The 7,043-nt window shown below is 52.4% G+C and overlaps 1 protein-coding gene across 4 annotated transcripts in view; it reads right to left on the reverse strand.

Annotated features, from left to right (window-relative positions):
* Positions 1-1,157, reverse strand: part of CYRIB (CYFIP related Rac1 interactor B) — a 175,407-nt gene extending 174,250 nt beyond the window's left edge. Inside the window, exon 1 of one of the 4 annotated variants that reach the window (XM_032760430.2) lies at positions 1,100-1,157. The gene's annotated coding sequence lies outside the window, so the exon portion shown is untranslated. Of the gene's footprint in view, positions 1-892 lie in introns of all 4 variants that reach the window. The other 3 variants (XM_032760423.2, XM_032760421.2, XM_058444615.1) reach the window with 3 other exon arrangements.
* Positions 1,158-7,043: the final 5,886 nt, after the last annotated feature.

The raw sequence follows: 7,043 nt of genomic DNA on the forward strand, positions 1-7,043 counted from the left end.
GCCAGGAATTAAACATAGGTGCAAAGTGCACGTGACACTCCCCCGCAGCCCCAGCTTCCCACTCTATCCCTCCGCACCCCTCCACGTCTTGCAGCAGGGTGGGTAGCAAAGACACACCCCAAGTAGCTCCAGCATGGGAAGACCTCGATTCCTCCTTCCTTCCATTCCTGACACAGGACACACGTTTCAAAGGACACACAGGTTTCTCCCATCCCCAGTGTGTGTGTACACAGCCCCAGGAAAGCCCTGCAGGCTGCAAGGGCACCCACCCGCTAACACTGAACTTTCATTTAAAAAGAAAGATGATGAAAAGATAAAAGGCGAAGAGGAAGTGCTCTTTAAACACAGGCGGGTGGCTACCCCAGGAGGAAGTCTTGAGGCCAGTGGAGATTTTGTTCACCCCCTCTAGTTCCTCAAATCGAATGCGACTGGCCTTCCAAGACCCTGATGGGAGGTGGCCAGGGGCCAGCGCTGCTCCGGGGGTCAGTCCCCGCACCGACACCTGGCTCGCAGGAAGGGTCTGCCCGGGACCAGCCACCCCGACCCGAGCGCCCCCTGCCTCGAGGCGCACAAGGCGCCGGCTTCGCAGCTGGGTGGACCCGGGCGGCGGCCCCGCTGCGCGCTCCCCTTGCGTCCGCCCGCCGGCCCCCGCGCACTCGAGGCGCCTCCCCCCGGACCCCCGCGCCCGCCGGCCCGGACGCCCCCACCACGGCGGCGCCCCCTGTCCACCCGCCGCAGCGCCCGGCCCGGCGGCCCGGATGGTACCTCCGCCTCTCCCCGCACCCATCACGCGCGCGCCCCGCACCCCGCGCCCTCTCCGGGGGCAAATCGGCTCCAGGGGCGCGCGCGCGGGCCGGCCGGGCGGCGGCGCCTTCAGAGCCCCGGCACGTACCTGGCGGCCCGGGAGCGCAGGAGCCTCGGAGCCTCCGGTGCCGCCGCCGCCGTTTCCGGGTTGGCGGGGCTCACGTCACCGCCACAGGTTTGCGAGCTGCCCCCGCCGCGGCGGCAGCAGCAGCAGCAGCAGCCCGGGCGAGTGCCAGGCGAGAAATAACTATAAAAGGAAGAGGCGCGGCGAGGAGGAAGAGGAAGCGCTGTTTACCTTCGAGAAGCTGAGCCGCCGGCGCTCGCACAAAAGGAGGACGCTCGCCTCGCGACGCGCCTCCCCCCGCGCCCAGTCCCCGCCGCATCGCGGGGCCCCGGCGTCAGCGCGCGCCGCGCCCCGGGACCGCCCCGCGCCGGCCCCCACCCCAGAACCCCGCGCCCGCCTGGCCCGTGTCCTCCCGAGCCGGGGCGCCACGGGCCCGGGACAGTGGTGACCTTGGGCAAGTCACCGCGGGGCGCGCTGCGGTTGGGGGTCATCGCCCTCATTGTGCGAGGAGGAAACCCGGCCCTGAGAGGCGCAGGGGTGACCCCCAAGGTCACGGCCTGTCAGGCAGGGCTCGGGCTCGAACCCCGGTCTCCAGACCTTCGGGCCGGCCAGGTTCCCATCCCTGGGTCGCTTCCCCCTCACCTGGACTTCAGGAATGGTGACAGCCCCTGCCTGGCTCACCTCGCAGTGGGGTCAGTGAGAGGAATGCTGTCCACGCACCCATTCAGCCCTCCCGCAGATACTTACTGGGCCTACTAACTGCCCGGGCTGTTCTAGGCCCTGGAGCTGCAGCTGCGAACCAAGACAAAATCCCTGCCCGGGAGGGGCAGCCGGGACAGGCCATAAATATCTGATGGGTCTGATGGTGCTAAGTGTTGTCAGAGGAAAAATAAAGCGGGGTGAGGGGAGGGTGCGGGCTGTCGGGTGCTACCCTGAGGGGTTCTCCAAGGACTTTAAATTTAGTACAGAAATTCCCACATAAAAAGCTCCTCGCCGTAATTCCAGTTTCAGGTATTATGGGAGACCTCATCTTTCCCCTGGTCTAGAATGGAAAATACTGTGTTTTTCTCCTTGTAACAGCTAGGAAACTGATACTCTCCTTCCCTCTGCCTTGCTCCCCTGGCCCAGAAGCCCATCCTATCATCTTGACATTCAGCCAGAAATTTCTCGGGAAGATAGACAACGTTCTCTCAAGTATCTTCCTGCTATCTTCTAGCAGGGTATCAAAAGGGTTACATCAAAAGCTTCCATTGTCTTTCCATCTCCACCTCCAGCTATGGGGGGATTGGGGTGTGCTCACATCATACTCAGTGCTCAGTTACCTGATTAGGAGCCAGTTGTTCCATTTCTTTCTTTTTTTTTGTCTAAGACAGGATTTTGCTCTGTTGGCCAGGCTAGGTGGTGCAGTGATGCTATAGCTCACTGCAGCCTCAAATTCCTGGGCTCAAGTGGTCCTCCCACCTCAGCCTCCCGAGTTGCTGGGACCATGGGTATGCACCACCATGCTCAGCTAATTTTTATAGATTTTTGTAGCGGTGGGTCTCCCTGTGTTGCCCTGGCTGGCCTGTTTCTCCTGGGCTCAAGGGATCCTCCCTGCCTCAGCCTCCCAAAGTGTGGGGATTACAGGCATAAACCACGGCACCCAGCCCGCCAATTCCTTAACAAAGGTGCCTTGAGCCTTCTCTTGGCCAGGCCCAGTTCTCGGAGCTGGGGCCGCTGAGATGGTGCCATTTCAGCAGGACTCCCTGGGCTGCTCTCTAAGCTTACTCGAGCGCCAGTGCCTTCATTCCTAAAGGAAGGGAACTAATGTCCACCTTGCTGTGGGGACTGAGAAGTAGGTGGGAAACCACTGGGTCCTGAACTATGACCTTAAGGAGAAGCAGGAAAAGGGTTTGGAAGCAGGCAGAGCTGAGCCGCTTATAAAATGAGCGTTAACAATTCTGAACATTTATAGAGTACTAAGCAGGTGCCAAATGTGCGCAGGCCCATGAAGCAGGTTTATCACGGCCCAGTATCATGCATTAAGATATTGCAGCTGGAAGAGAGATGAGATTTGCCCAAGGTCACACTGATTAGACAGCGGTAGAGCTGGGTATGTACCTAGATTGTCTGACTCCAGAGCCCAAGCACTTAGCCAGTCTGAGCCTCAGTTTGTTCATCTGTGGAATGGAATGGATAATAATGACTTCATTAGGTTACGGTGAGGGTTAAATGAAATAGCGATTATATAGAACCTAATATGGATAGGGCCCAGGAGAAAGCAATCACCATTGTTGTTATTATTATCATAACTGTTACAATTTACCTTTTTTTTTTTTTTTTTTGAGACAGGATCTCACTTTGTCACCCAGGCCGGAATGCAGTGGCGCAATTTTGGCTCACTGCGATCTCTGCCTCCCGGGTTCAAGCAATTCTCGTGTCTCAGCCTCCCAGTAGCTGGGATTACAGATGTGCACCACCACGCCTGGCTAATTTTTGTATTTTTAGTAGAGGTGGAGTTTCACCATGTTGGCCAGGCTGGTCTCGAACTCCCGACCTCAGGTGATCCGCCTGCCTCAGCCTCCCAAAAACTGCACCCAGAGTAATTTTTGTATTGTTCTGTGGTGATGGGATTTTGCCAGGTTGCCCAGGCTGGTCTCAAACTCCTGAGCTCAAGCGTTCCACCCGCCTCGGCCTCCCAAAGTGCTAGGATTACAGGCTCAAGCCACTGCGCCTGGCCTACCGTAATAATTGTTAAAGGCATGAGGTAAGGAACTTTCAGGCAAGCTTGAGATCTGTAAATAGTTTGATGTGACTGTAACATGGAATGCAAATTTGGGGGTCCAGGAAGCAGGGAAGAATAGGTGAAGGTGAGAGCAGGGCCTGGATCCCTGCTAGCCTGCACTCCACTGAATTCTGAAATACGTGGGATGGAGAGTCTAACTCTGATGTGTGTGTCTCAGAGGAGAAAGTCTCCATTCACTGGATACAGTGAGGCTGAGAGCATGAGCCTAGGCTCACTCTGATCCTGATAGGTTTGACCAATTCAAGCCATTGGGAACCTGGGAATAATACCCAGGGAAACCTCTGGCAATTCTGTAGTGACTGCTCTGTTTCCCCGGGATGTCAACCCTGACAATGGTAGGCAGAAGTCCAGCATCCTATAGAGAGCACTGTCTTTGGAGTTGGGAAGGCCTGCCTACCATTTTCAGCTGTGCAATTCGGGGCAAGTCACTTAACCTCTGACTTCTTGAATGTTCTTATCTGTAAAGTGGGAATAATAACGTTATCTTCTGTTGTTGGGAGGACTATGTAAGAAAATGAATTTTTCATGCTTTATAACTGGAAAGCAGCATGCACATTTTACTTTCAATATTAGAATCCGGTGCTTTCATTGGGCAAGCAAAGAATCTTGAAAAACCAAGATTTTAAAAATTAAAAATTAAAAAAGCCTGTGCTTTCATAGCACATGCGGTCCACACATCTTTCAAGCAAAAAAAATAGCTATTTCCTTCATATATGCAAAAGCCCCTCAAAAATATTCCTCCAAAATGCATTTCCCTGCTGAGCATTTGCAAGAGTGCTATTATGTACAAAAGGTAACAGAAGGTAAAGTCAGGAGACACAGCGACTCAGTTTTTGTCCTGCTGTTAGTATTTTGCAATTAAGCCCACTCCACATCCCATCGCGATAAAAGCAAACTCAGCGGCATTAGGCTTAGTGCTTTTCAGTCTCCTCACACCTCTGGCCATTGGGAACCGACAGGGAAAACCACACCCAAGCCCACTAGGGAATGCTGTCCTGGCACTGGAGCACAGCCCTTGGAAGATGCTTCAGAGGCTCAGCTAGCCCCTTTAGGCTGGGAATCCCACTCAGTGAGATGGAATGACTTCCCGGGACACACAGAGCTAACTCTCAAGTTGGAACAGGGTCTTTACTGGGAGATGCAGAGCCTCGGGCTTCAAAGGCTGATAAGTGATTGTTTCCAGGGGCTGGGAGGAGGGGAGAATGGGGAGTAACTGCTTAATGGATATAGGGTTTCTTTTGGGGGTGACAAAAATATTTTGGAATTAAATCAAGTGTGGTAGTTGCACATTAGTGAATGTACCACATGCCACCCAATTGTTCACTGTAAAATGGTTAGCTATGTGTTATATGAATTTCACCTGAATTTTAGGGAAAGAATAACTTGAGGGATAAAAAGCTAGTGAGCAGAACCTTAACTATATTTTCAGTAGTTCAGTATATCCACAATAGCGTTGCAGAAATGAACCAGTATGTCAGCATCATAGCAACAGAGTGCAGTAACTAAGAGCAGCCGGTTTATGTAACTAATCCTTTCACAATGGAAAGTAAAAGGATTTGGTATTGAATAATGCAGTTTGAATATTATTGTTATTATTATAACTTAATTGGTGCTTTTTGTGTTTTTTGAGGGTTTTTTGTTTGTTTGTTTTTTGGTAGAGACGGGGTTCCAATATGTTGCCCAGGCTAGTCTCGAACTCCTGACCTCAAGCAATCCTCCTGCCTCAGACTCCTAAAGTGGGATTACAGGCATGAGCCACCACAGCCCGCTCATTAATTTGTGTTTCTGAAGAAGAGTGTAACATAGTGGAAAAACTAGGCTCAATTTAGAGAGAGCTGAATTCAAATCCTGCCTTTAGTTCCTATTGGCTGCGGGGGCTTGGAAAACTATTGAGCCTCTCTGAGCCTTGCGTTTTCTCATCAGGTAAAATGGGGGCAGAGATGCTGTGTCACCGTCATCACAGGACTGTGGTGGGGACTGGGTGGGACAGCATATGTGACATTCACCCAGAAGGTGCCTCATCAATGGCAGCTATTGTTATTGTTATCATTGTCGCCATCGTTGTTACTACACGGTATAGAAAATCTTTCAGAACACGGACCCATGGGGAAAACTGGGTACATCTTAGTCCATTAGGGCTTCTGCAACAAAGCACCACAGACTGCGTGGCTTATAAACGACAGAAGTTTCTTTCTTGCAGTTCTGGAGGCTAGAAGTCCAAGATCGGGGGTGCTGGCATGGTCAGATTCTGGTGGGGGTCCTCTTCCCAGCTGCAGATTTCTGCCTCCTTGCTGCATCCTCAAGTAGTGGAAGGGCCAGAGGAGCTCTCGGGGGTCTCTTTTATAAGGACACTTGAGCACTCATGAGGACCCCACCCTGATGACCTAATCACCTCCCAAAGGCCCCACCTCCTAATACCATCACATTGCGGGGTTAGGATTTCAACTTCAAATTGTGGGGGGACACATTCAGTTAATCTCAGGGTAACTTTAGAAATTGCTATCTACAGCCTAGTTCCACGTCAGGAACTGTACACGCTACAGTTACTGATGGGACAGAATGTTTCCGAGAGGTATTTCCCCCCTACCCGTGCTGGCACAGAGCACGCACGGTAAATGGTGGTGACATGGCTGAAGCAGGTGCAGCAACCTCCTCTCCCTGTCAGCTCCTCACGGCCTCTGTGGACACGAGCTGAGAAGAGGATGCCTGTCATGTTACTGGTACTTTACAAGGTGACAGCTACTATTAAGAGCAAGAAAGCAAACAGAAACACTGCCAACTCCCTGGGATGGCTCAGTGGGAGAGCCCCTAGCCTTTCATACTCCACGAAGAGCCTAAATCCTCAAGAAAAGCTGAGAAACGTGATTTGTCTTGGAGACACTGCTGTTAAGTGCTTAACTTTTTTGGGGGAACAGTCTGACTCTGTCACCCAGGCTGGGTGCAGTGGCAAAATAAATGGGTCACTGTAACCTCTGCCTCTTGGACTCAAGCCATCTTCCCACCTCAGTCTCCCAAGTAGCTGGGGTTACAGGCACACCCCGCCATACCCGGCTAATTTTTGTATTTTTGTAGAGACAGGGTTTCATCATGTTGCCCAGGCTGGTCTCAAACTCATGAGCTCAAGCAATCCACCTGCCTCAGCCTCCCAAAGTGCTGGGATTACAGGCATGAGCCACCACACCCAGCCTGTTAAATGGTTACTTACAGAGAGAAGAATTGCATAACTAGGTTAACTTTCATTGTCCAGATGAACTCACTTTTGGAGGTAGGGGGTACCTCATTCCCCACTGAGGTGTTGCTGGCATCTTGTGCCAGTGATGCTGAATGAGACATCAAATGGCCCTATGTGATAAGAGGAGTTTTCTCCCTCTGATCACAGTGAAATAAAAC

The sequence above is a fragment of the Hylobates moloch genome, unplaced genomic scaffold (assembly GCF_009828535.3).
Source record: "Hylobates moloch isolate HMO894 unplaced genomic scaffold, HMol_V3 SCAFFOLD_9, whole genome shotgun sequence".
In the NCBI taxonomy this organism is placed as follows: Eukaryota; Metazoa; Chordata; class Mammalia; order Primates; family Hylobatidae; genus Hylobates; species Hylobates moloch.